We start from the raw sequence: 7,739 nt of genomic DNA, 5'->3' as shown, positions 1-7,739 counted from the left end.
ATGTTGTGAGATAAAACTGCAAGCGGAGCCAACATATGTTTATCTTTCAGTCTAGATCCTAAAACATCTGCCGATTCTTTAGAAAGGCCTAGGCCTCTAACTTAATCATTCAGTTCAGATTGTGAGAATGGAATGGGATCGGTTGTGCCAGGATCGTACCAATCTCTGTCCTCTTCACTATCACCTTGCTGAGCCAATGGTTCGTGATCATCTGTATCATCCAACGAATTTGGAGGAGATGGTATTGTTACTTCAGGTCCATGAGGAACAGGGCGAATGGTTGATTGGATGTTAGGGTATGAAATATCCTTTTTGTTTTTCAAATTTAAACCTCTTACGTTGCAAGAACAAAAATAGCAGTCATCACTATGAATTTTGGGCTCCCTCCAAACCATTCGTATTCCAATACGTAAGGACTGATTTTTATGTTGAAACCATTGCCTCATTTCTTCAACACTCACTGAGAAAACTTTGTGTGGAGCCCAAGGCTTGTCTTGATCGCCTAACTTTATACCAAAATAGGCAAAATATACTTTTTCAACAAAATTGGAAATGTTTCTTTGTTGCTTTTTAACGGTATAGTTACCACAAATGTAGCAGAAGCAATCTGGCGAGTGTATACATCCTCTGGCAGCCATTGTCCATTGTCCATAAAACAACTTCACAACACAGGAAAACATCACTACTTCAAAGCACTGGTAACAACAACACCTGGACAGCACAGAGTGAAGAGGTGCTGTGAACTGAAGGACAATAGCAGAAGCTCACTGCTGGGTAATGGCGGGGGAAGGGGTAGCACGACAGACAGGCACTGACATGAAAATACTGCTGGTTTCTCCTAATTACTCTTTATTTTATATATATATATATATATATATATATATATATATAATTCAAACTCACTAGAGTGCTGAAATATCGAAAAAAGCTAAAACTAGACAAGCAGTTTGTGAAATAACTCTAAGTGATGGAATTTTTTCACTATTTTTCCCGAAATCAGTGTTGAAAACACTATAAAACCACTTAATAAATTTGAAACAATTTTTATGTCGCAGACCTGTGTAGCCAATGGTACAATAATTAAGATCCCATGGTACAATAATTAAGAGTAGAGAGAAATTTGTGGATTAATTTCTTTTATATGTTTGAATATTTAAAGAGGTAATTGAGGAACACATACAGAGAGTAAAAAAATAATGAATTCCTGGGAATAATGCCAGCCAACGGATGAGAAGTCATGCAAACTATAAAGAAATGAAAACTGCCTGTGATGATTTCGTCTCAGTGGAAAATGGTAAAGCTGAATAAAATGTTAAAAAGAAAATAACCGTGGAGGTTCCAAACACGGGGGACTTCAAAAAGTAACTTTCGTATTACTGTGACAGTTGGCGAATTAACTTTCATTGACTGCTACACTACACTTTAAAGGGATACGGATACATCGCACTGTTTATCATCACAGTCACCAGTTCTCTTCAAAAACAGGTCGGAACGCTCTATCAGTCGTTCAGTTCCTCGCCAATGGAAATCCACTCCTTTGTCTCGGGGCTATTCGCGAACCGCTGTTCAAATGGCTCTGAGCACTATGGGACTCAACATCTGAGGTCATCAGTCCCCTGGAACTTAGAACTACTTAAACCTAACTAACATAAGGACATCACACACACCCATGCCCGAGGCAGGATTCGAAGCGCCTAGAACCTCTCGGCCACATCGGCCGGCCGAGAACCGCTGCCTGAACATTTCCGTAGTCTGAACATCTGTTTCCCCAGATGTTGTTTCAGCTTGCGGAAAACATTGCCCTGACGCTGTCATCTGTGGTCCATATCGACTACCCTTCCCGATCAGCATCATCCATGTCTGTACATCCTTGGGCAAACTGCTGGCACATTTAACTACGGCTGGACGCGACTACATATTTGGTCCGTATGTCACAATGACTCTGTGAATAGTTTAGACTCTTTGCCCACAAGAATGGTACTTACCCGAGTACTTCAACTTTGGAGTACGTGTGCAGTTAACACGACATTTCGCTCTCAGATTGTACGCCCCCCCCCCCCCTCCCGTACACACACACACACACACACACACACACACACACACACACACACACAGACACACGCGCGCGCGCGCGCGCGCACACACACACGCCCAAAACCTGGAACAGCGCTGCAATTATTTAGCTTTATTACGAAGAAGTGAGATGATCAAAGAAGAACTGTACATTTAAACCATCAGCTGTTTAATTGTCCCATTAGTCATGTACCGGTTTCTGTTATTAAGCATCATCTAGGATGTAAGGGCCACCGGCCTTGCCACAGTGGTAACACCGGTTCCCGTCAGATCACCGAAGTTAAGCGCTGCCGGGCTGGACTGGAAGTTGGATGGATGACCATCCGGTCTGCCGAGTGCTGTTGGCAAGCGAAGTGCACTCAGCCCTTATGAGGCAAACTGAGGAGCTACTTGATTGAGAAGTAGCGGCTCCGGTCTCGTCAACTGACATACGGCAGGGAGAGCGGTGTGCTGACCACATGCCCCTCCATATCCCCATCCAGTGACGTCTGCGGGCTGAGGATGACACGGCGGCCGATCGGTACCGTTGGGCCTTCTATGGCCTGTTCGGAGTTTTAGGATGTAAGGTACAACCGATTAGTTACAAGCATCCCATATTGCTTTGAAGCTGTACAGTATCGAAATTATCCAGTGAAATTGTACCAACACTTGACATAATTCGTCTTATACTGACAGTCATATCTCGTGTCACACAGACAGACATCACAGTATGTCAGTCTACACTTCTTGCTCCGGCACAGAGAAGTGTTTGGCGCAGGGTACTAGGTATTACATACCAATATGTCAAACTGCTGGTGATGGTCGAGTCTGTTGTTTAATCAGCATAAACGAGTTTCTGTTGGATGGAATGAACTTCAAAACATTTCTTGACATCCCTTCACGTAAAGGGATTCTGGCCTGAAGAATCAAAAATCTGCCTTACAACGGAATAGAAATTGTTTTTAAAAAAATGGGTCAAATGGCTCTGAGCACTGTGGGACTTAACATCTGAGGTCATCAGTCCCCTAGAACTTTTTTTTTAAATTCTTTATTCAAACCAATAATAATATCATACATGATAACCCACCACCTCATACATTAGTGGGTCTTGAGATCTACAATACATTCAGTAATGTTTAGCAGCATTTACTAATTCAAATTTTAACCTTGTTACATGCTACAGGATATGAGATGTTAGTTGTTCAATGGGTAAGATCTAGTCTCTAATATAACTATTCTAGAAGCTACCTCCTGCAGCGTTACAGGCGTGCCAGTGAATGTATAAACCTACTTTTTGGCCGTGCCTACCGAGCTAATCCCAGTGGCCGTGCCCCGTGCACCGGGCTGGCCTTTACAGAAAATCGCTGCAGGTACTGTTGTAAGGGTATCCTAATCTACTTTCTGCTTAAAAATATCCTATCTACTAAGTCATTATCGGTGTCCAGTTGTGAGCCGTGGTAAGAATTGCTGTTCTGAAAAGCGCGCCGCAGCGCGTTCTGTGAAGCAGTCGTCCTCCGTTATTGACGGTGACGCCGCTGTGGCAATCGCAGCTTTGGTGTCTCCCTCTGGTGGAAAAGGGGAAAGGTTGCCTTTTCTCGTGCATTTAAGGGGCGCTATAAGCTCGCCACTGGCAGTTGGTCAGTCGGAGAGAGGCTGAGTCAGTCTCCCGTCAACAGTTGCTGATCTGTCTCTCGTTCGCATTTGTGCGGCAGTGAGTGTCTGTCTGTCGTCGGAGTGCTAGTATGGCTGTCGTTTGGATCAAACTTTAAAGCCAGGAAATGAGAGTCTTGCCACTCCGGCAGTAACAGAACTCAGCTAGTGGTCGCCCGGTCGGGACTGCGTTCCTGCATCTGAGTCTGCGCGTTAGGCCGCCAGTCTGCTCGAGTTGCTCGGGCAACGGTAATTGGCGCCTGGATCGGTCGGTTGGTCGGTCGCACACTGAGACACAAGATGACTGGTCCGCCTTGAGCGTCGGCGCACGTGAGGTTCCCACGTGAGTCCAGTGGGCCGCGCCGTACAGAAAGGGGTAGTGGCTTCGCGGTTGACACGAGAGCAACAGGAGTCAAACCACGACGTCGGGCTAGCAGGGGCGAGATGCGACGCCGTGAGACGGGAGGTCGGCGCGCCTTCCTTCGTCCGTTGAAGCGGCTGGCAAAGGGCGGTTCGGGAGAGTGTTAGGGGTGCTGCGCCAGGTCTTCGCCAGAAATCGCAGTTTATTAGAAGTTAAGTGATTGGAGATATGTTGTTTCATATACTTGTTAGATCCTACTTGTTGTCTTGGTGTGGTCACCAGTCGCTTTCTTTTGGGGTCGTCCCACCATTCTTCTCCGTTTGCCCACCCGCGGGGAGGTGGTTATTTGTGAACTGGGTGGTCCGTTTTCCCTTGTGGAGTTGGGGCGGGTTAGAGCAATCTGCGGTTCGGGTTGTTCAGTAATCCTCCTGTCAACCTGCCATACGTTAATAGCTGCCTCTGTCATGTTTGTCGGATTCGGTGTTAACGAATTTATTGCTTAAGTTGTAAAGGCCAAATTCCTGAAACATGTTTTTACCTTGCCTATCATATTGCGAGGTGGTATATGTGTAATGTAGAGCATGTTGGTACATTTTATGTAAAACTGCATTTCATGGATTTTATTTAAATGGTCATTTTAGTATATAAAGTTGTCACCCTTCCACCGTAAGAGTTCTTTTAAAAACAAGTTGCACTTTCGGTGGCAGCCGGCCGAAGTGGTCGTGCGGTTAAAGGCGCTGCAGTCTGGAACCGCAAGACCGCTACGGTCGCAGGTTCGAATCCTGCCTCGGGCATGGATGTTTGTGATGTCCTTAGGTTAGTTAGGTTTAACTAGTTCTAAGTTCTAGGGGACTAATGACCTCAGCAGTTGGGTCCCATAGTGCTCAGAGCCATTTGAACCATTTTTTTTCGGTGGCAAATAATTTTTCATGTGAGTGTTTTCTACCATTTCCATCCCTCTTACGGGGTGCATAGTTCATGTGTTTTTGTGAGTTGTTAAAATTTTTAGTTTGAAGTAATCTGGTGTGTTGCAGATTTGCACCAGTATAGTCTTTCAGTATAGTCTTGTTGTGAGCGGTCGTGACTACGGCCGTGTTAAAAGGGAGCGGCAAGGTTCTCAGCCCGAAAGCTCATACTGTCAATTCCGAGATATTTGCGCACCTTCCCCCTGTTCCAGGACGTGGCCGATTCCTACCGCCACGGCGATTGCCCAATCCACGCCCTGGCGGGATGAGATAGGTCGCAGTGTGTCATACAGTGCTCAATAGTTCATATATTTTCCCTCCGATATTCCCGCAGGACCTTTGCCGATACCTCGCTGGCAAGACGGTTTATGATCTTGAATGTGGTCGGGTTCCTAATTAGGTGATAAGTGTCATTATTTGATAGCTGGTGTCTTAGGTCAGTGGCTCCATCATCGAAAATGGGACACTAGTAGATCACGTGATCCGGAGTGCCCATTTCAGCCCCGCATTCACACGAGACATGTCGACTACGGTCCATGACCTGTGAGGAAGTGCAGCAGTCCCTAGCTAGGTTGGAAGTGCGAAAGTTGGTGCCGTTCTTTAATGTTTGGTAGGAACTTAGAGAACTAATTAAACCTAACTAGCCTAACACCATCACACACATCCATGCCCGAAGCGGGATTCGAACCTGCGACCGTAGTGGTCGAGCGGTTCCAGACTGAAGCGCCTAGAACCGCTCGGCCACCCTGGCCGGCATGAAATTGTTTCAATCATTCCGACATCCACAGAGGAGTTGTAGTTTTAGAGGTTCGGAATAATTACCTCTAAAAGGTGAAACTAACCACGTGAATAGCAATGAAAATGTGTATCAAGAGAAAATGAATGCTTATAATCGGAGGTATACTTATTGAAGAACGGCACAATCACGTACAGAGAATTTTGCTTAAGTGGACACAACGTGAAAACGATACTTTTATAGTGTTACATCCAAAACTCATTCGCTCCTAAAGGCTACTTTATGTGTGCGAAGTGCTTCTTCGGTTTGGATATTTCCTGCATACATACCGATTTAACTCACAACAGAACGAAATTTCCTGTCGCGGAGGATGTACCTCGTCCCTAGACACAGGTGGGCGGCACGCCGAAGAGACGGAAATTAACGGCGAGACTGCGAAACGTCGTCGATTTCTACAGCTGAACACACTGTATGTGAAATAGGAGCGCCATTTCCAGGAGCAATAAAGAATGGCACCCAAGGAAACCTTTGGCAGTACAAACGTTGCGAGCCTGTTCCATCAACCTGTGGACGTCTCTCGCTATTTCCGACGGATGTGTCGGAATCCCAGTCGGCCACTGTGCGCCGGGAATTACTGCCAGAGGGATGGAAGTGAGCGGCCGTTTGTAAGACGTTGGTTTGTCAGTGGGGCAGCAGCTGCGACATTTCTGCCATGCGGAGATCGGGCTAAAGAGACCCTTTCAACGATTTGCTTAACATTTTGCTGTACATAAGTAGCCTCTGGGCTAGTGAAATATCGCGAACGGAGTGACCTCATCCATGGGCCAGAGTGGATTTCGGAAACCTCAGTCAAGCGAAACCGAACTCTCACTTTTCACACTTAACAACCTTAAAGCCAATAGGTCAAGCCAGTCAGGTAGATGCAGAGCCATTTCGCTCAGTACTACACCAACGCTAATTGATGGAAATTTGATAATCGCGATATTCAGGCGAAAATTCGGCATCTTGTAGGTCGTCATCTCATTTGAAATTGTGATGCAATTCTGGCGCTCCAGCTGGTGCAAACAAATGGGCCAATCACATTCGTTTCGATGTGCCGCGGAATGTAATGAGAAACGTCGTAGCTGGAACAAGGCGCAACGAGACCCAGTGCGAAGAGTCCATATTGTTAACCTCTTGCTCTTCTTCTAGCCGCTCTTATCGAATTAGCGATGACAATGTTGCCTGTGTGAACGAAAAGCTCCTGAACCCATTTGCATTGCACAGCATCTGTGTCTGTTCATTGTCGAATACGGGTCATTCTTCAATGTCATGATGTGACCAAGGCGTACGTTTTTTGTGCGGTTCGAGACGCAGCGTTGAGTTCGGGCGACGTACTGGCGGCTTGTCTCACCGCGTTATTGTAAAGGATGGGCCAGCAGCCATTCGTGTTTTAAGACCGTAATGCCTATCTCACTTGAGAGCCGTTAATAAATGAGAAACACAGTGCTTCTGTATCGACATTCCCCCTCCCCCTCCTCACCCCCTAAGATTGTGTGTAAAAAGATAACAACGTAGATAAACCCTGACTTGTTAATTGTGACAGTTAAATGTTCTACGAACGCAACAAATTAGCAATTTCAACCAATTGTTGTTGTTGTTGTTGTTGTTATAGTTGGATAATCATCAGCCCGAAGACTGGATTTAAGCAGTTCTCCACATTAGGCTGTTGTTGTGGTCTTCAGTCCTGAGACTGGTTTGATGCAGCTCTCCATGCTACTCTATCCTGTGCAAGCTTCTTCATCTCCCAGTACCTACTGCAATCTACATCCTTCTGAATCTGCTTAGTGTATTCATCTCTTGGTCTCCCTCTACGATTTTTACCCTCCACACTGCCTCGAATACTAAATTGGTGATCCCTTGATGCCTCAGAACATGTCCTACCAACCGATCCCGTCTTCTGATCAAGTTGTGCCACAAACTTCTCTTCTCCCCA

At 45.9% G+C, this 7,739-nt stretch overlaps 1 pseudogene; it reads left to right on the top strand.

Moving 5' to 3' along the window:
• The first annotated feature begins 2,302 nt into the window (after nt 1-2,302).
• Nucleotides 2,303-2,420, top strand: LOC124607914 (annotated as a pseudogene).
• Nucleotides 2,421-7,739: the final 5,319 nt, after the last annotated feature.

This window comes from Schistocerca americana, chromosome 3, assembly GCF_021461395.2.
Source record: "Schistocerca americana isolate TAMUIC-IGC-003095 chromosome 3, iqSchAmer2.1, whole genome shotgun sequence".
In the NCBI taxonomy this organism is placed as follows: domain Eukaryota; kingdom Metazoa; phylum Arthropoda; class Insecta; order Orthoptera; family Acrididae; genus Schistocerca; species Schistocerca americana.
This window is presented reverse-complemented; position numbering and strand designations above follow the sequence as displayed.